General features: G+C 43.2%; 1 protein-coding gene and 1 long non-coding RNA gene across 3 annotated transcripts in view; one reads left to right on the top strand and one right to left on the bottom strand.

Moving 5' to 3' along the window:
- Nucleotides 1–19670, bottom strand: part of KCNJ6 (potassium inwardly rectifying channel subfamily J member 6) — a 116037-nt gene that overhangs the window by 80760 nt on the left and 15607 nt on the right. The window lies entirely within an intron of this gene.
- Nucleotides 296–2416, top strand: LOC148685943 (uncharacterized). Its single transcript, XR_015949568.1, has 2 exons — nt 296–1422; nt 1654–2416. It is a non-coding gene; the product is annotated as an uncharacterized LOC148685943 (long non-coding RNA).

The raw sequence follows: 19670 nt of genomic DNA, 5'->3' as shown, positions 1-19670 counted from the left end.
ATGGTTGTACTGTGGGGCCATTATTATTAGCATCAGTTTGAATCATCTCACGTTGATGTGAAAACCACACTGCTCATTTATTCAATCATCTGAGTTGTTATTTGGACTGCTTTAAGACAGGACTATCGAGAAACATGTGATTGTCCTATTTAATCTGCATAATACCCTAGAATAGTGTTTGGCAGCTGGTGGCTTACGAGTCAAGACCATCTTAGAGATGCTGTCAATCTCTCACCCCTTCCCTACTTGAAAAGTGCTGGAGCTATGGAAGTGGGGGAGGGAGGCTGGGGCCCTTTCCACCATCTTACTGCCCCCCCTGGCATGCATCCAAATTGTGTGGAGAGGTGGAAGCTGAATCAGAAACGCTGTACCACTACCTTTCATGTTTTTGTTTTTGTTTTGGCTTGGCTGGTGTTGCTGCCACTTACTTCTTAGGAGAGGGGTCACAGATAGCTCAGGGGCAGAGCAAATGCATTGCTTGCAAAAAGTCCTAGCTTCAATCCCTGCCATATCCTGTTAAACAGAACAGGTAGCAAGTAATTTCTTTATTTCTTTAAAATATTGCTAAGCCACCATTTACTGTAAGTTACTCCAGGGCATGGCACAGTAAAAATAAAAATAGCATAAGCATGATAATCTAAAAACGAGAGCAGATAAATATATGACTAAGCCAACTGGTTAAAACTACAGAAACATTATGTCATCTCACATAGTATTGACAACGAGCAAACTACAAATGCCTAAGCAAAGAAAGCAAGTTATGGGAAAGGCCTGTGCCTAAGACTCTGGAGAGGAACTCCAAGTCAGAGCAGACACTAGAGATTTAGGAGGACAAATCAGTCCTAGCAGTGGGGAGCATGTCTGGGACTGATACCGGCATATATTGATCTGGTTTGGATGCAATGCTAATAAGCCAAAGCACAGCTTAGTGCTAATGATCAAACACGCAGGCTTCCTGAGAGGAGAAAGCAGCTGCTTTGCTCCTCCATGGTCATCTTGCTAAGCTATGGATTGGCTTAGTGTGTTGGCCAAACCTGGGTTGATGGGTTTTATCCCCTCCATTCACATGACCTGTAAACTATAAGGACAAGTCTTGGTGTTACAGCTTATGGTTTGTCTTGGAGAGAGCCAAATCCCAGGTTCAGACACACTAAGGCAGGCATAGGCAAACTCGGCCCTCCAGATGTTTTGGGACTACAACTCCCATCATCCCTGACCACTGTTAGCTAGGGATCCAGGCAAACTATGGCTGAGCAGAGCATTGCCTCAAAATGGCCAGGGAGGAGCAAAGGAGCCGCAGTCTGCTCTCCAGAAGCCCAAACATTTGCTCAGTTGTGTGAAGCCATGGCTTGGCTTGCCCTCACATGCGAACAAGAGTGCTGGGTGCCCATTATGATTCTGTCTGCTTAAGGATGAGATACTGTGTTTCTCATATTATAATACATGTCTTATATTTATTTTTTCCTCAAAAACACACACTATGGCTTATTTTCAAGGGATGTCTTATTTTTTTCCTCCTCCTCCTGCCGTGGCCAGCATTGCTGCTGCGCCTATCACTATGTCTTATTTTCGGGGTATGGCTTATATTCCTTGAATGCTTAAAAATCCTGCTATGGCTTATTTTATGGGTATGTCTTAAAATATGAGAAACAGGGTACTCTTGAGCTGGCTGCAGCAGCTGTGTCATTCCTTTTCAGCCTGTACATGAGCAAAGCTATACAAAGATAACGTAGCCTCTTCTTCACAGGGAATGATCTCTCATCACGGTCATCTCTACCTCCTGTTAGAGACCCTAAAGGGAAAAACCAAACCTGCATGTTAAAATGAATGTGTGAGCAGTTTTCATCACTAGCAGCACCCTGGCCATGCTCTCCTATCTCTCTTTAATGAGAGTTCCATCCAGGGTACCAATTAGCGCCAAACTGACAGTTTTCCTAATGCTGACACCTGCCCGTAAAAATCCACCATTTCATTATGTACCTAGCAAGCTGTCAAGCTGTAATTGCTTTCAGTTCAGCTGGCCAGATCCTATAAAAGTGGGGTTCTATTTCATTACCAATCCGTTGTGACATCCAGTGGCTTGGAACTATTTTTAGTCCTTTGCCCAGTTGTGACTCTTCTTTAATGTTTATGGGCTTCATTTCACTTTATTCACAAGTTATTAATGATTTCTAAAATTGCTTATTATGCATAAAAGGGGGGAAGATATTATTAAAATTGGCTCTCATAATCACTTCAGCGTGATAGAATCTACAATTAGTAGAGTTAGAAAACTAATGGATATATCATGTCAAAGCACCACTTCAGAAAAGTGTAATGTATACTCTGCAGTCCACGTAGTGTATCATTATCCTTTAAAAATATTATGCCCTTGAATTTCCCTTGAATAAATGTGGAATTCAGTTGTGGAATGTAAGCAGTGTGCTTAATTTCTAGAAAAACAATGCTGGAGTTCAGCTGCCTGAGGAAAATGTCACCTATCTAGAAGTATTATTTCTTAATCTCTTATACGTGCAGATTATAGTACTGGTTTTCAAACGTAATCTGTTCCGGAAGTCTGTTTGACTTCCGAAACGTTCAGAAACCGAGGATCAAAGGGCTGGCAGCAAAATCCACTGGAAAAAAATATGGAGAAACACACCTCAGAAGCCATTTGACTTCTGAGGTGCGTTCGAAAACGGAAGCATTCACGTCCGGGTTTTTGCCGTTTGGCTTCCTAAACATTCGGCAGCTGGGACAATCGAAAACTGAGTTTTGTCTGCAACTATAGTTACCTGTGAAGTGCACTCTAAGACAGTGTTTCTCAACCAGTGTGCCTCCAGATGTTTTGGGACTACAACTCCCATCATTCCTGACCACTGGTCTTGCTAGCTAGGGATGATGGGAGTTGTAGTCCCAAAACATCTGGAGGCACACTGGTTGAGAAACACTGCTCTAAGAAGAAGAACCTATCAAATCTACCATTCTAGTTGCCACAGTAGCCAACCAGATATCTCTTCTACGCCCACAATCAGGGCAGAAAGACAATTACCATTCCCCTTGGCTACCCCCCCCAGCAATTGCTATTCACAGAGGCATATGACCTTTGAACTTCAGAGGTCCCTGACATGCTTCTCCTCAATTACAACCCATTTTTAAAGTCATTTAAGTTGACCATTGCTACATGTTGTGGCAGCAGCAGATTCCATTAGATGATGCACTGCATGAAGAACTATATCTTTTATTTTCAGTCCTCTACCAGATAGCTGCTCAGGGGGCAGTTTCACCTCTTCCTGCTTTCTGTGTTCTGAGACTGAGCCCTGGCATAGTTCAGTGAGACGAGAGCTGTCAGGTTCCTGGAACCATAGATGGAATCCTATGTGATCTCTGTGTTATGAGGTCCAAAGGCTTCCTGCCTTGATCTTTGGTAAATTGTATGGTTTGAGGAGGTGGAGAGCTAGGAGACACCAGAGTTATATTTTCCCACACGTTGCCTTAATATGTGGAAATTACAAGTATAATAAACAGAGAATGGCCATTTCTCAACTTTTTCACTCACCTGGAAATGAGTTGCTTGGTTTTTGGCTGTATCTTGGTGAATGAGCTAAAACTCTTTTGTAGGAAATGGAATCAGAGCACCTGGCATGTTGCCTTTTTTTCTGCCAGGATGCCCAGCTCTTAGGTACTTTTTGGAATTTTGGAAAATTCATTAAAAAAAATCTGCCTCCTTTGCCACTTACTGGGGTGTGTGTGTGTGATGGGTTATCATTTTATTGGACAGCAACTGAATACATATGGTGCTTTTACAGAATGGAAGAATTGTACCTCAAGTAGCTCATTATATGGACGAACTGTAGTTTAATTAGCTCATTATACTCAAGAGGTACAGTGTTGAATACTTGTCCAAAGAAAGACCACTAATTGAAGCAACCTTCTAAAAATATTAACTAGCAGTGTGCCATTGTATGCAATTCTATTTTTAAATCTGAAATGCTACAATTTTTCATATTTACATTTTAAAAATAAGAAAAGTCTTGCAAAACCCCAGATGCTTTATTCAAAAAGCAAAGACAAAGGTTTATTATGCATCCCATGCTATTTTTGGTGTGAGTGTGAAGGGGAAAGCAGAGATTAAGCCCTGTGAATGTCTAATCAGAAGTAGCTGCACAATCCCAACCATGTCTACTCTGAGATAAATCCTGTTGAATTCAGTGGGGATAATTCCAGGTAAATGGGGCTAGGATTAGAGTCTAGCTACTACTGAGTTAAATGGGATTTGTTCCCCAATAAATATGCTGATAAATCAGCAAAATGATTCAGTGAAACTAAGCTGCAAGGACAATTTCATTCATCTCTCCCTTCTATTAGTGGGTCAGTTTTGTGCATTTTTTTTTTGTTAAATCACTGTTTTTTACAGCCCTAGCAGAAATATGTTTGCTCGGACAATTTTTTATTTGGCATTTGTGCATGTTTTGCAAAAATGTATTTTGTATTTTTTTTTAAAAAAAGGTGAGAAACAACCAGGGCATGGATAAGGAATTTTGAGGCAGATGCAGAGAAGAGAGAGTACGTCGTGGAGATTCTGAAGAGAAGCAGTTCTCTAATGGTGCTAAAGCACAGCAGAGAGACTCAGATGCTCTCCCAGCCAGGGCCTACTTTAAAGTGCTGGTTTTAACCTTTAAAGCCTGAAACTAATTGGGACAGGTTACATGAAAAATTGCCTACCTGCCGGATCCTCATTAGACCACTGCTGAGTGCACCTGCCAAATGAATTGAGACAGGCAGGAGAGGGCCTTTTGGTGGTGGCACCCTAGTTATTGAACAGCAGCCTTAGAGTGGCTTGCATGGCGCCATCTTTATGGTATTCTCAACCTCAGTTCAAGATCCTTTTATTCACCCAGAGCTTTCTAACAGCTAAATCTGGACTTCACACATACCTGCCCAAAATATCAGGCTTTGGTGCTGCTTTTATTGTTCTGTGTTATATTTTTAATATTGTGTTTTATTCTGTTGGGTGGCCATACGAAAACAGTGAATAAAAAAATTTCTACCCCTTCCCAATAGGTAAACTGTGCTGTCGGAGCTGATTATACCAAGCTTCAACTGGGCACGAAGGCTCCCTACAGGGCCAGAATATATGCATACCTTACCCAGAATTTGGCACTGCAAAATAATAGAGTTGGAAAAATGTTACAGTTTGGAGTCAGTAGATGTGAACATCTCTGTTGAGGTGCCAAAACTGATCTATTTGAACGCACCAGCTAATGAAGATGTTACTGTAAAAGGCTGAGTATTGATTGTGACTGTTTGATATGCCTGACAGAGGAAATGATAGCAACACTGTCTCTACTCCACCTGTAGTATAATCCCATGGTATCAATTTGTTTCCCTAAATTGTCAATTTTTGCAATACTTTGAAGTTCTGTTAAAGTAATTCCTTTGAGTCATCCTAACAGCAGAGGTGTATGTAAATGAAGCAAGCAGTGTACTAGATGAATCTGGAATCTAATGAGTGGAGCAAGCGTCGTCAGATGAGTTCGTGCTTCAGGTTCTGTTTGTCAGACCGGCTTCCTGCCACAGCTAGCAGGAGACAGAGATGAGGGTGATCTCCTATGTGGAAAACACAGAGCAGGCTCTTTTTGTTTCTTTTAAGCTAATCTGACCTGGAAGCTTTCATACCTCTGGGACCTGCAGTGAATAGCAGTTATATTTCTTTCCCCTAGAATTCCACAGAGAGTTGGATTGGGAGGTCTTAGGAAAAGAGATAAGTGGTGGATACTGTACAATGTGTGTATAAAGGCTGTTAAAATTGCATAAATAAAAGTTTTTTGTTTTTTAAAAAAGCGATTTCCTTTCCCCACAGGCTGATTTCCCTGTCACTTCCTCTTCTGATTAGAGCTAGATGGCTGCTCAAGCCTTGACATCACTCGCATTCAGAACTTGCTGTGGGCCAAGGTGGCAGTTGTACAACCTTAGGATCCAGCCCATAACCCAGTTTAATTCAAAAATTGGGTTTAAGCTTTGGGTTTAGTCCCTTTGACAGAACACTGAGCTGTTTACACTTCCTCATGGCAGCGGTGATGGTTGAAGATCATAGGCATTGGCCTTTTCACCCAGAACCTTTCAACAAACTTCAAAAGCCAAACCCTAACTGCACTTGACTTCCTTTCCTTGGGCTGTGTCACAGACAGCTTAGAGGACAAAGCTAGAACTTTTCCAACAGTTGTTCATTCTTTGATTTGGCATTTTCCATTCCGCGGCCATGGGTTTATTTTGCACTAGTCTTTTTTTTCCATTTCGTCATCTGCTGATGTTGACGTATACATATTTTTTATTCAGCCACCAACAGACATTTACAGATCAATTATCGTCTCTTTGTGTTCACTTTCAAAGTTAATGAATTTCCAGAGGGGTAGCCCTGTTAGACTTTTGCACCAAAAATGGCAAATTATCTTGTGGCATCTTAATGCCAAAGTTAATGAAGCGACTAATGTCCCATTATCACAAAGTCATCTATGAATGCAGTTCTAACTGAGTCTACTCAGAAGTAAGCCTCAGCAGGGCTAAGTCCCAGGTAAGTGGGGTTATGGTTGCAGGTTGATTCCAGTAGAAATTTGTCACTCTTCATTCAGGCATCAAGGAGGAACAGTTTGACACCCTGTTGATATTTTGCTCTTTGTGTCCTGGATGGCAGGAACCACTTCTTCACTCAGTGTAGTGCCACTCAAGCACATAAAAGTCCTTTTTTTCATGGCAACATATTCTTTCATAAACATTTATTTTTTCAGAAGGAGGTCGTCTGTGTGTGTTTGCTCCAGCTAATTTATGTTTAAATGTTTGTAGTAAACATGATTTAGTGTTTGACAGTTTTCAATTCTGTTTTGTTTGTGCCAATGTATTCTTTTTGTGTGAAAAAGAACAATGTGTTCTACTAAGGGCTGCCTCTAGAAAAGAACAACATAAGTCAACAAAATTTCAGGGTGCGGTGGTGGTGGGAGGAAAGCAATGGGGATTTGGCTGGGAGTGGGGCAACAATGCATTCCATTGGTTTTCAAGATTCACCAATGGAATGTGTATATTGGAAAGCGATTTACCTATGTATTTATGTATAATGTGTTTGTGTGAAAAACGTTTTGCTGTACAGAACAAAGGCATAGAGCAGGCACCCCCAAACTGCAGCCCTCCAGATGTTTTGGACTACAATTCCCATCTTCCCTGACCACTGGTCCTGTTAGCTAGGGATCATGGGAGTTGTAGGCCAAAACATCTGGAGGGCCGCAGTTTGGGGATGCCTGGCATAGAGCATTTGTATCAAGAGTCTCTGCTGTGAAGGGGGCAGATAGAAGGCAATCTGCTTGACAGTCCATTTTCAGTGAATTCCTCTGACACCCCTACTCTGCTGTTAACCCAATAAGTATAGTGGAGTCTGTTGATAACAACTTAGAAATGAACATTGCAAAGGTGTTTAAGTTTAAAAAAGGAGTTCTGGGTCGTCTTCTTACATACCTGCTGGGATTGACAAGGCATCTGGCCCTCAACTGAATCACATAGCTCTTGGGGGAAATAATTAACATCAGACGTCATGTGCATGGAAGTTGCCGAACCAATTAACCAACTACTGTAGAAGGATTACTGTTAATAGCACCAGTTTTCCTATAACTTGATATTGCTGGATAGTTTTGATGAACTGCAAAAGCATTTTTAGTTTGCTTTCTGTTGCTACTCTGGAACTTTTCTTTATTAGTGCCACTTTGTTTTGTACGATTCCTTGCAAATGAAGGAAAATAACTTTACTGCTTGTTTATGTTTATAATATAATTTTGGTTACTGAGGACAAACAAATTTGTACAAAAACAAGATTGGGTGCAGGCCTGGGGAGGACATAGGCGTCCTGACTGTGACAAAGGTGACCTGTGTGCTTGCTTGCTTGATTAACAGCTGTTGGGAACTTCAAGGTCCCTGCTCTCCCTTCTTATGGTCTTTGTACTGGACCTGGAGACTCCAATAGAGAGCATTCCATGTCAAGAAGGAGGGCAAGTGGGCACTCTATCAAATGACAGGGCAGGTGTTACATGGAGCAGGGCCTTTTCACTGGTGGTACCCATTGTATGCCTCGCTCTTCCCAGACCTGCTCTCTTTTGGCCTGTATTTTGGAGCTTTATAATTTAGGAAGACTTTGGAAGAACTGGTTGACGAGTCTTATCAGTTGCTGATGTATGAGTGGATTTTATTTGCTGCTATTCTGTGCTTCTGGTGCACCAGGGCTTACACCAGCACTATAAAATTGGCCAGGATTCCAGAAGGGATACAATTTATGAGCTTTCTCCATTATCTGCACACCAGGGGGTGTTCAATCAACAGTGCAAAGGCTGAGCTGAAGCATTCCCTGCTGGTTACCTGCTTTCAGCAATAGGGGTCACTGTTTGGTAGTACCCAATCGGTTAGCTGTCAGATTCTAGAGCTCCCTATTGGTGGCTCTTAGGTAATTCACAAAATACAGAGTCCATTCATAAAACGCGGCATTCATTCATAAAGCAGTAACATAAATCTCAATTGCTACATATTGGGTGTATATTTCAGGAGTTGAACGTACAGGTTTATGGCCATGCTGTAGTGTAGGGCTTATGCGACTGTGAATAAAAGGTGGCTGGGCTCATTGTCTTGGGGTTTGGGTGGGAAGAAGTGACAAAACTGATTTCCAATAAGTGTCCCCCCTTTATTTCCATAACAAGTCCTTGAGTCTGTACTCTGAATGGTGACACCAGGGACCTAGAAGATGCAGGGCTTGTCAGTCCAACACCTGCGCAGTCTCATCAGGGCTGACCTTAAGGCAATGGGGCCAAATTGGGCCCCGTGGGCCGCTCCTAGGGGGCCCCCTGCACCAGGGCAATCTAGATGGATTTTATTTATATCTATAAGATTTTGCAGACTTTGGCTGTGAACTGGGGCCCTGCAAAAAAAATAATTCAAGTTGCGCCCCACTGCTTCAAATTGGGCCCCACTGGCTAGCCCTGAGTCTAATAGTTGCTGGGCCTGAGTCGCCCTGCCCTTGCATGAAGTCTTGAGTTTACAATTTTGGGAGAAGGGAGACTGCGGCCAGGGCAGTCTCGAGCCGCTGAGGGGCGGAGATCGCTCCGGCGCCCCCGCCCTCGCAGCGTGTAGTATGGCTTCCGCGCGGCTTTGCCGCGCAGCGCCCCACCTGCCGGCCCGGCGCCCTTGCACTCCGCGCCACCAGGACTCTACCTAGAGCCGGCCCTGACTGCGGCACTGGGGAGTGGGCAGGCTGGCAAGGCGCCCTAGATTTAGAGGCCCAAGTTGTCCTGTCCTCACATGAAGTATTGGGTTTGCAACTTTGGGAAAGGGGAGACTGCCCGCTGTGGAGTGGGAGGGCTGGCGAGGCCCCCTAGCTTTAGAGGCCCTAGGTTTCAGCCTACTTAGCCTATACATAAATCCAGCACTGTTCCTTGTATGCAAATATTCTGAACCATGGAGCAAATACCATTGAGCATGTGGCTGGAAGCAAGTGCTAGATCTGCAGCAGGTTCCTCGGGTGAGTAATCATTATGGGAATAAGTAGTTGAGGTAGTATAGACCAACTGTCTCTGGCAATTCTTTAACTTGTTTGAGGTTGAGAGTTTACAGATAGGGTCCGGTGAGTTTTATTCATGAGCTGCCCTGCACTCAGTGTCTTTAGGGGATTTGATAATATTTATTGTTATTATTAATTGCCCACCCTTCATCCTAAGTCTCCATAGTGGGTTTACCATTAGTAAATGGTACTGAAAAGCAACACAGTGGCTTATATTAGAGACTATAGGAGAAACACCAAACCCAGACTCCATCTCCCTTGGGTCTATTCCTAGCTTCTAAATTAGCGAACACACAAAACAATCTATAAAGCTTTTGAGCCAATGTCCCTACGTGTTCATTTGTTGCCAAATATAGACAGGCTTGTAAAGATTAGACATGACTGGCTAAACATAGATCAAACAAACATTTCCTCTCCTTTTCTCTACTCTACATCTATATAACATGAATGCATTGTCTAGTAACCTGAATACCTAGTAACCTGACTACCCGCTCCCCTTTTTGGTGATAATAATTGGATGCGTTTGAAGGAAAGAGCTATTGTTGACTTTGCTTCTGTACTCTGTTTTCAATAAACTCCAACTTTCCTATTTGGAAACCAGGAAAAGCCACCCTGCACTTGCTCACATTTGTTTTGTTAGTAATGAGGGGGAAGGGTTGTAGCTCAGTGATAGAGTGCCTGGTCCTAAGTTCAGTCCGCAGCATCTCCAGGTAGGGCTGTAAATGTCCAGAACCCCGGTGAGCTGCTGCCATTCAGTGTAGACAATACGGCTCTGGATGGGCCAGTGGTCTGACTCAGTATAAGGCAGCTTCCTATGTTGCTAAGGGAGACACATGAATGCATGTACTGAATCCAAATAGGACATGCAGGAGGGCTATGAGAATAAACAGCACAACAGCTTTGTTTTTTTTTTGATGCTTGCTCAACCGAAGAGTTGTGTTTCCCCTTGCCAAGGCACAGCAATCTGCATATTTCTAATTCTGAATTGCTGGCCTTTGTTTCTTTACCTGTCTTGTTTCCTAATGGCTGATTCCTGTAGAGAGCTACTTTAATAATGGCTGAGAAGGATACCGTACGGCGTGTCATTTATTTGAGTGTTTGCACTGTCTGTATTTAAGATGCTGAATACATTTGCCATTGTTTTTGCTTCTGCTTTCTGACTAGCATGACATACCTAGGTTTGAGGAAGACAATTCATTCCCCTGCCAGAATGCTGCAGCAAGCTTGAGATTTCCAGGATGTTGGAGCAGGAGATAAGAAGGCTAAAACAACAGAACAACGGCACAATAGCAGAGAAGAATTGCCGGTCAGGTGAAATGAATCAATAAAGCCACAAATTCCAAAGGGGTGCCTGTGTTCGTCTGTTGTAGCAAAAACAACAAAGTTTACAAAGCCAACGCATTGATTAGAAGCCATTTTGGCATATAAGTAGTATACTAAATATAGAAATTAAAAAATAATAATTCTGGTATAAGCCAGGGATGGGCAACTTGCAGCTCTGCAGATGTTATTAGATTACAAGTCCCACCATTCCTGACTTCACATGACATTTTTGATTGGCTGTATGGAGTAGGTGGGAAAGGATGGTCTCAAAGGCCAATTGGAGACCACCCCAAAATTCCTACTCAGCTCCTAATGGCAGCTGGCTATTCCCATTCTGCAAAAGGGGTGGAGTGCCAAGCTAGGTAAAGGGGATGTGGTGTGGATGGCTTATAAAGCTGACCCCATACCAAGAGACTAGTGATGTCTTTCCTGAATGGGATGGAGGCAGACATGTCTCACAGCAAGGATGCAGGGGCTGGGATTCTTGGGAAAATGCATCCCTAGATATTTTAATATGCACTGCCTGCTGCTTTCTGACTAATTATTTGCATGGAGGTGATACTATGACAGCTGTTTTGTTCATGGGAAGGTTATATGATGTCATAGTCCCATGGACTACAAGAAGATCAAACCTATCCATTCTTAAGGAAATCAGCCCTGAGCGCTCACTGGAAGGACAGATCCTGAAGCTGAGGCTCCAATACTTTGGCCACCTCATGAGAAGAGAAGAATCCTTGGAAAAGACCCTGATGTTGGGAAAGATTGAGGGCACTAGGAGAAGGGGACGACAGAGGACAAGATGGTTGGACAGTGTTCTCGAAGCTACAAACATGAGTTTGACCAAACTGCGGGAGGCAGTGCAAGACAGGAGTGCCTGGCGTGCTATGGTCCATGGGGTCACGAAGAGTCGGACACGACTAAACGACTAAACAACAAGCACCCAGTGCTCCCCCCCATCACTTTCCTTTCTTCAAAAAGTCAGGTATCTTTTAGGGAAGCAGCTTGTTGTGCAAGAGCACCAAAACCAGTTTAGTTGTACAACCTGGATTTACTGGCATGAATCCCACCTGCAAAATTGCACCAAGGCTGCCTTATTTGGGTTGGATATGATGATGCGTGCAGTGTCACATGCAAACCTTCTGATGAGCAGAGCCTTTCCGGTTGATGTTAACCTCTTGAATGTCAGCACAATGTCTAATTCCAAGTGTGTCTGCTAGGGGCTCCAGAGAGAGTGCACACAAAAGTGGAGACAAGAGGCTGTCTTCTTTCATTCCCCTGCATGACAAAAAGAGTTCATGGTATTCATTCTGATCACTGCTGCAGGTCCCTAATAGAGATGTGCTTCTTCTCATACAGCTTTGCTTCCACCCTCTTCATTTTGTTTAGCATTGTCAGTAAGAAATACCATTCTAGGTGATTACTTTGTGGGCATCTAAAGACAAAAACTAGCATATTCCCCCTTTTCTGCATTACTGGCATTCAGGACATTTGTCTTAGAGGATTCACAATCTTTCTATCTGGTATAAAGCCGTTTTGTTCAGCTTGCACATAGTGTGAGATAAAACGACTTGCTCTCAGTCAGCGGTTGCCAACGTGATGTCCTCTAGATGCTGTTGAACTACAATGCCCATCATCCCTGGCCTTTGCTCATGCTAGCTTGGACTGATGGGTGTTGTAGTCCAACAACATCTCGTGATCACCATGTTGGCTACCCCTGGTGTAGTTGCAAGGGTGCCATGAAACTGGCTGAACAGCTATATAGGCCTGTACACCCACACATTTTCTGGATCTTGCCCAGCTTTCGGCACTATCATCGGCCTTGAGTTTCTGGGTTCTACCCACTTTCCAGCATAAGCCATATGTGAGACTAATACACATGTATTTTTTAAAATAGAAGAGCCCCTGGTGATTTTTGATTTTTTAAGTTTGGAAAGAATTCATTCACTTTCTTGGTGGGTTGTTTTTTTACAGAAGAAAGTACAGTGCTTGGGTTTTAAAGGCTGTACCCATGCCTTGTGTGAATAAGCTTGGCTATCCCTATCATCAGGTGCATCTGAAGTACCAACTGGGTGAATAATTCTGTATTGATGTTTTTGGCAGTGTACACTTTCTTTCCACTTATGGAGGCTACAGACCTTTTTTTTCTTTACAGTATTTTAAAAAATGTTTTCATTTTATAGCATTGGCTTAGGATGTCTATTCCCAAATGCATAGTATTTATTGGCCATGGTTATGTTAATTTTTATTTACCTGTAATTCCTGCCTCTTGCTGATAAGCTTCCTATATATTCTGTTGCTGACTGTTCTTTTATGCTTATTTTCCAATTCAACAATTTCTTTAGTTATTAAATCCCGGACTGTCACTCTTTGAGTCCTGGTGATACTTAATTCACCGGTGCATTGCCCTCACATGCATAAATAAAAAATAAAAAATGAGTAGCTCATTGAAATCAATGGGAGATTTTTTCATTGATTTCAATAAGCTCTTGGTAGGGTCCTTAACTAGCTGTGCTTCCATTATGGCTCAGCATGGGTGTTTAGAAAGACAGACCCTTAAAATATACCCAGCGTGCGTTACATGCCCTGATCTTTTTTTATTTTCCTTTAGAACATTCATTTTACCAAAACAAGTTGTGATCTCTCTGCATAAAGCTTCTGTGAGGTGGATTTTACATTACAACAGTTGTTGGGGAATTTCCCCTCTCCTCTTTTTTTTTTTTTAAAAATATATTCACAAGGAGTGAACATGCCTGTATAATTCTGGAACATTGCCCAATTGACAGTCCCTTTGGGAGCTCTGTGAAGAGGCTAAGTTCATGATATATTTTTGTGGACCATATGATTTTTCTTGTTCATTAGCCTATCAGAAAGGAGTTGATAACTCTCGGTGCATACCTGAAGAGCCCCCTTTTTTTAGTTAGAAAAAAAATCTAGCAAAATAGGCAAAAATACATGGAGACTTCCATAAGCCTTGCATAACTCAAAAGTGGCATATTTCAACTAATAAATGAAAGGTCCTTAGACACAAGAGTCAAAAGCAGGTGCAGGAGCTTTTAGATGGAGAGTGCTATGAAATGGCAGATCTGCCATGGGAGGTAGCTGTGGAAGCTTTTGGCAGATCAGATTCCACCCAAATAAAGCTGTGGCCCTATTGAATCCAATTACACTCTTCATGTTTCCCATTTGCCTCAAGGGGAACTATAAGGATCTAGCAATCACGAGTGACAACATCGAGGCACTGCAATCAGGAAATTGCAATGGCTGCTGATTTTATATTGCTTGTGGATGCAGATAACACCACACGCTACTGTAACTTGTCAATCGCTGTTTTAGTTTTAATTCACAGGCACCAGATTTCTGTTTTCCTCGCTCCTTTCCTGTAAATGACTTTCCTTGCCTTCCCAAACTCTGCTTGGACTCTCTCATAAATGCATTTGTAAAAGAAATGCTGATGATACAAGAAGAAACAAATGAGCAAGATGGAAAAGGACACCATAAGGGAAAAGGATTTTGGAGTGTGTGAGGGGAAACCTTGCTTCCTGGGCCACGCCATGTTTTCACTGAATGATGCTCAGCTCTCTTGGGCCACTGGGGCAAATTAGACAATGTGACCACTGGAATAGAACCCCTCACTGACTTCCATTATGAGGATTCTGTGCAAGGAGTACTGATGCTTGACTAAACATCAGTTCATAATGCTTTCCCCCTGAGTCTGCAGTCATATACTCTCTTACCTGGGAGTATGTTCCACTAAACCTACTGGGGTTTATTTCTGAGTATTTCTGAATAGAATCTAAGGTCGAAGAACGCTGCCAATAGAACACTCCCTAGCCGACTTTATTTCCCAGTATATGGTCAAAGAGTGCCTTTGGGTTTGCATGTGTGTTTTATCGGTGATGCTGTTATGCAAGGATAAGAGGTGTGAAGTGATGGAAAGCTTTACTTGAACACTTTGATTCACTGCAGACATGGTTCATCCTCCCAAATTAGGTGACTATGTGGCCTGGAGGGCAGATGAAGTTACTTGAGCCAGCAAATTATATAGCTTGGTAGAGAGAAAATCAGATTGCGACTTTTGAGTTCCAGTAGTATGCATGGTACAGAAATAATCAGGAGTTCCATATTTATGGTTTTAGATACTTAGTTTAGATTTAACCAGACTGCTTCTACAGAACGTGATCTCCCTTGGCTGTGATATCTAAAGCCCCCCCTACCTAAGATTGATTTTAAGTTAAATGTGTTGAATTATCTCATCCTACTTCTGAGCCTAGCAGAGCTTGCTTTGTTGGAAGGCTCTGTAGAGAGGCAAAGCATGAATATATACAGAGAATAAATCATTCTTGTCCTAATAAGCAAGTGCCTGTCTGGTCTATTTACATCCCAGGATGGTGGGAAGGGATGCATTGGTGGGGCTTTCAACTCAAGCCTCAGGCCACACTCTAGCAGAGAAGGATATCAAGAGCACATGTAATATATTCTACAAAACCTTTTCCTCATTTGTAATTGATGGCGGTTCCAATCCTGAACATGCCTGCTAGGAAGTAGGCAACATTAGGAGCATAGGAATCTTATACTGACTTAATTCTGAGTCAACATGCATACAATTGCACTGCAAGGCGGCAGTCCTATTCACCAAGGGTGGGGAACATTTTTCAGCCTGAAGGCCGAATTTCCTCATGGGCAACCTTCCAGGGCCCCTTGCAAGCCTGTGGTGGGCAAGATCAGAGTCAAAAGTGAGCAGAGCAATGCCTGTGGTCTCGCCTTTGTAGGGTAAGCTACATCCCACCCCACATGAAAGTCAAAGGTTTTGGCATGCACACAAGTTTCTCCATCCAAGCAAGCTAGAGGAAGGATCACAGTCCACAGAATCATTCCAGCCAGACAAAAAGCATATAAAGTTGGCATGGGCCAGGTCCAGTGAAGGGTAAGGTCTGGGGAAGGTGGGTGGCCAAGAAAGGGGTGTGGCCAAGAATGTGGGAGAATCCTGAGGAAGAATCCTGAGGGCCAAACAGAGAGGGCTGAAGAGCCCTTCTGGGTCTGAGGTTCCCCGATCCTGTTCTATACATGTACTTAGGACCAAGTCCCATTGAAATCCCTGGGCCTTCTGGGTAGACATATATACTGTACAATGGTGCTGCATGTCATTCATGTTCTAAATGCCAATTCATTTCAAAAATAAGAAAAGCTGAGGAAAGAAACAGGAGAACATAATAAATATGAGTTGGGTGAAGGAAGATCTATGATTTTGCTTTGAGCAACCCAAGTTTGAAAATAAATTGTGAGTATGAAAAAGTAAACTAGGTTTCAGGTAGGTAGCCGTGTTGGTCTGGCGTAGTCGAAACAATAAATAAATAAATAAATCCTTCCAGTAGCCCCTTAGAGACCAACTAAGTTTGTCATTGGTATGAGCTTTCGTGTGCATGCACATGAAAGCTCATACCAATGACAAACTTAGTTGGTCTCTAAGGGGCTACTGGAAGGAATTTTTTTTATTTTTTGTTTAAACTAGGTTTGTATGACATTTTAACCATGCATTAGTTTGGGTGCCTTTGGCAATGAATGCATAAAAAAATGCTTTAAATGGATAACTAATAAAATTGTAAAATGAGGAATGGAGAGGAGCTTACCACACTGAAAACATATATATCCTTATCAGTAAGAGGTTGATGTTAACATCTCCCATAAGCTTTGAAAGAATGCAGGCTGCAGTCCTACACAGTTACATGGGAGCAAATCCTGTTGGCTTTACTTCTGAGTGGGATGCATAGGATTGCGCTGCTAGATTGGTAAATTACCCACTTGCATTGGTAGATCAGAGCGGAGTTCTTTAATGTGGGATCAATGTCCATATTCCCCCAAAATGACATATTTCTGTACTTTGAACATTCTTATGATTCTCCAGAGTGATCATTCTGCCCCTCAAGCATTAATATAGTGTTAATATAGATGTCTGAAATCCTATTTTAAATGAACTGAGGAAAACATTTAAATTGGCCAGAAAATTAATTTATCCTTATGACTGATTTGTTGACTACCTATATGTCCATCAAAATCAGGGGTGTGTGTGTGTTATATCAGAACATGGGCTTGTCATTTTTTTCTATTTCATGCAGTGCATACTCTTCTGATTTAAGAATATTGTGGTTCTAGTAAATACTGGCACAAGATGTCAGACAGCAGGATATCAATCCTACAGAATGCCAACATCATTACTTTACAGTGAGTGAAGGTCAGTGGGTGGCTGCTGGCTTCCACCTCCTTATATTTTAAAGAAAAGCTTCCTGCTCTGCTTCTGTTGCACTGAACTAACAAGTTAATCTTGGCTCTTAAGCTTCTGCATGCAGCTTCCACACATGGCTGGTTATATAATGGTGCAGCAGCACAGCATGTAGAGGAAAAGGAGGAGGAGGAGGAGGAGGAGGAGGAGGAGGAGGAGGAGGAGGAGGAGGAGGAAGAGGGAGGCAGTAGCAGAACCAAAGCAATTCGCACCGTTTCACAAACACAAATTCAGCTTGGGAGTGTGACAATTAAAATGAGTCCTCCTGAGTCAGTCACCTGCCTTGGATTGCTTGTTAGGACAACATGTCCAGATGGTCCGTAATATAGGGAACAAACATGTTCTCTCAACCCAAAGACATTACATACTTGGGGTTCCAAAAAGCTTTCAATGAAATCCCTCACCTGCAATGTTTACAGCCGGGGGTTAAGGGACAGCTCCTCTTTTGAGAATAAGGTATTGGTTGAATGGCCGGACTAAATGGACAGTTCCTGAAGAAGCAGAAAAGCATTCCCCCCCCCCACCTCAAAGCCCTGTGTTGGGGCTGGTGCTATTTAATTTGCGCCAGGGACTGCAAAGCTGAAGGGAAGCACGCTCTGGCCTCTACCATTGGCTGGAGGAAGGAGGATCACTGTTAGGTTCCTTCCCTTGCCTCCAGGGAATAACAAAATTGCAAGGGGGAGGCCAGCCTGCCCCCCTCCATCCAGCTCAAGGAGCTCACTTCCCTCCTTCTTGTAACCAAGACCTACCAGTAGCACCTGGTGCTGCCTTTTCTTCTTCTTCCCTCCCAATTCCATTTCCTTTTGTGCCATTCCTTTTACATTGTCAACCTGTGATCAGAGACTGTATTATTATGGATCCTTGTAAGTTGCTCTGGGAATAATTTTGAGCTGAAGAGCAGGATGACATGACTTTAAATAACAAAGTATTTTGTGTACAAATGGACTGCAGTCAGGGTGAAAATGGTATGGCTCGTAGGGTCCCAGGTTTGCAGATTATATGGAAATAGGTTGGTGAAAACCCAAGCAGAGAGGGAAGAATTGCAACAGGATTTCTCCACTGGCTGACTAGGCACCAAGACGGCTAGTTAGGTCCAGTGTAACTTCAGTGTAAAACTATGCAAATTGGGGGATATACAACATATAAATTGATGGTGTCTGAAGTGTGACTAACTGGGACAACCATATTGTGGTCACAGTGGAGATCTCAATGAAAATGTGAACTCAGTGTGCAGTGGATGTGACAAAGGAAAATTTGGTGCTGGGTGAGCAGCAAAAAGTGTTGGAAAAAAATGCCATTACTCTTTTTTGCATCTCTAATTTCCCCATCTCAGTGAATATGGTAGAACTGGAAAAGTTGCAGAAATGGGGCAGCCAAAATGCTCAGATTGGAGGAGGATAAAGCATTAGAGGCTCTCTAATGTAGAAAAACAACAACAACTAAAGATATTACTAAAATGATGATGTGTGGAAAGTGGGTAGAGGGAGGGGGGAAACACCTCCTTCTCTCATAACACTAGAATTCTGGATTATCTAACGAAACTGATGGACAAAAGAAATCATGTCTTCATAGAATGCATGCTTAACTTAATAGTCAATCAAACACTGTGTGGTTTGCTGGCACAAGATGTGATGATGACTTCTGAGTTGGAGAAAAATGGGATTTGACAAATTAATAGAGGGTAGGTCTATCAATACCTATGATCCATGTTAATTTCCTGGTCAAGGAAGCTGAGAACTATAGAATAAAGACAACACAATGCACCATAATTCAGCACCATAAGAAAACTTACTAAATAACACACACATACCCTTGAATAATATGCAAGACTACTAGCATAACACATTTTCCAAGCCACAAAAGTAATATAATGAAACAGCAGCATATAATAATCTCCAGGCAATCTTATAGCCCAAAAGTGAGGAACCTGTCCCCCCTCAGATGGTATTGGCCTTCAGTTCCCATCAGCCAGCATGGCTAACAGTCATGGATGATGGGAAATGCAGTCTAGTGACACTGACAGAGCCACAGATTCCACATCTCTGCTGCAGATGAAGACAGGGCCGGCTCGCCCATTGGCTCAAGTGGTGCGGGGCACCAGGGCGCCAGGGCGCTCAGGGGCGCCCCAGCAACTGGAGGAGCTGCGCGGCGGCCTCCCTCCTCTGAGTCTTGCACACCTGCTAACCGCGCCGCTCAGGGGAGAGCAGGGAACAGGGGCACTAGGACCCTGTTCCGCTCTGCAGCGCCAGGGTCATCCCTCACCCCGGCGCTGCGTTTCATTGGTCGAGGCGACACCACATGGCAGCAGCTCTACCAATGAAATGCAGCGCCCTGTTGGCGGGAAGGAACACCGTGCCCTGTTGGCACAAGGAAACAGCCAGGAGGCCTCCTGCCACTGCCCGGACCCACCCGGCCCCTGTGGCCCACCCACAGAAGTGGGGAGGCCACGTGGACCCAGCAAGCACCGGAGTCGCAGGAGAAGGCCGGGAAGGCCCTGGTGCG

Source organism: Zootoca vivipara, chromosome 4 (genome assembly GCF_965207765.1).
Source record: "Zootoca vivipara chromosome 4, rZooViv2.hap1.1, whole genome shotgun sequence".
Classification (NCBI taxonomy): Eukaryota; Metazoa; Chordata; class Lepidosauria; order Squamata; family Lacertidae; genus Zootoca; species Zootoca vivipara.
The sequence above is the reverse complement of the archived record's forward strand: the minus strand, read 5'-3'. Positions and strand labels throughout refer to the sequence as shown.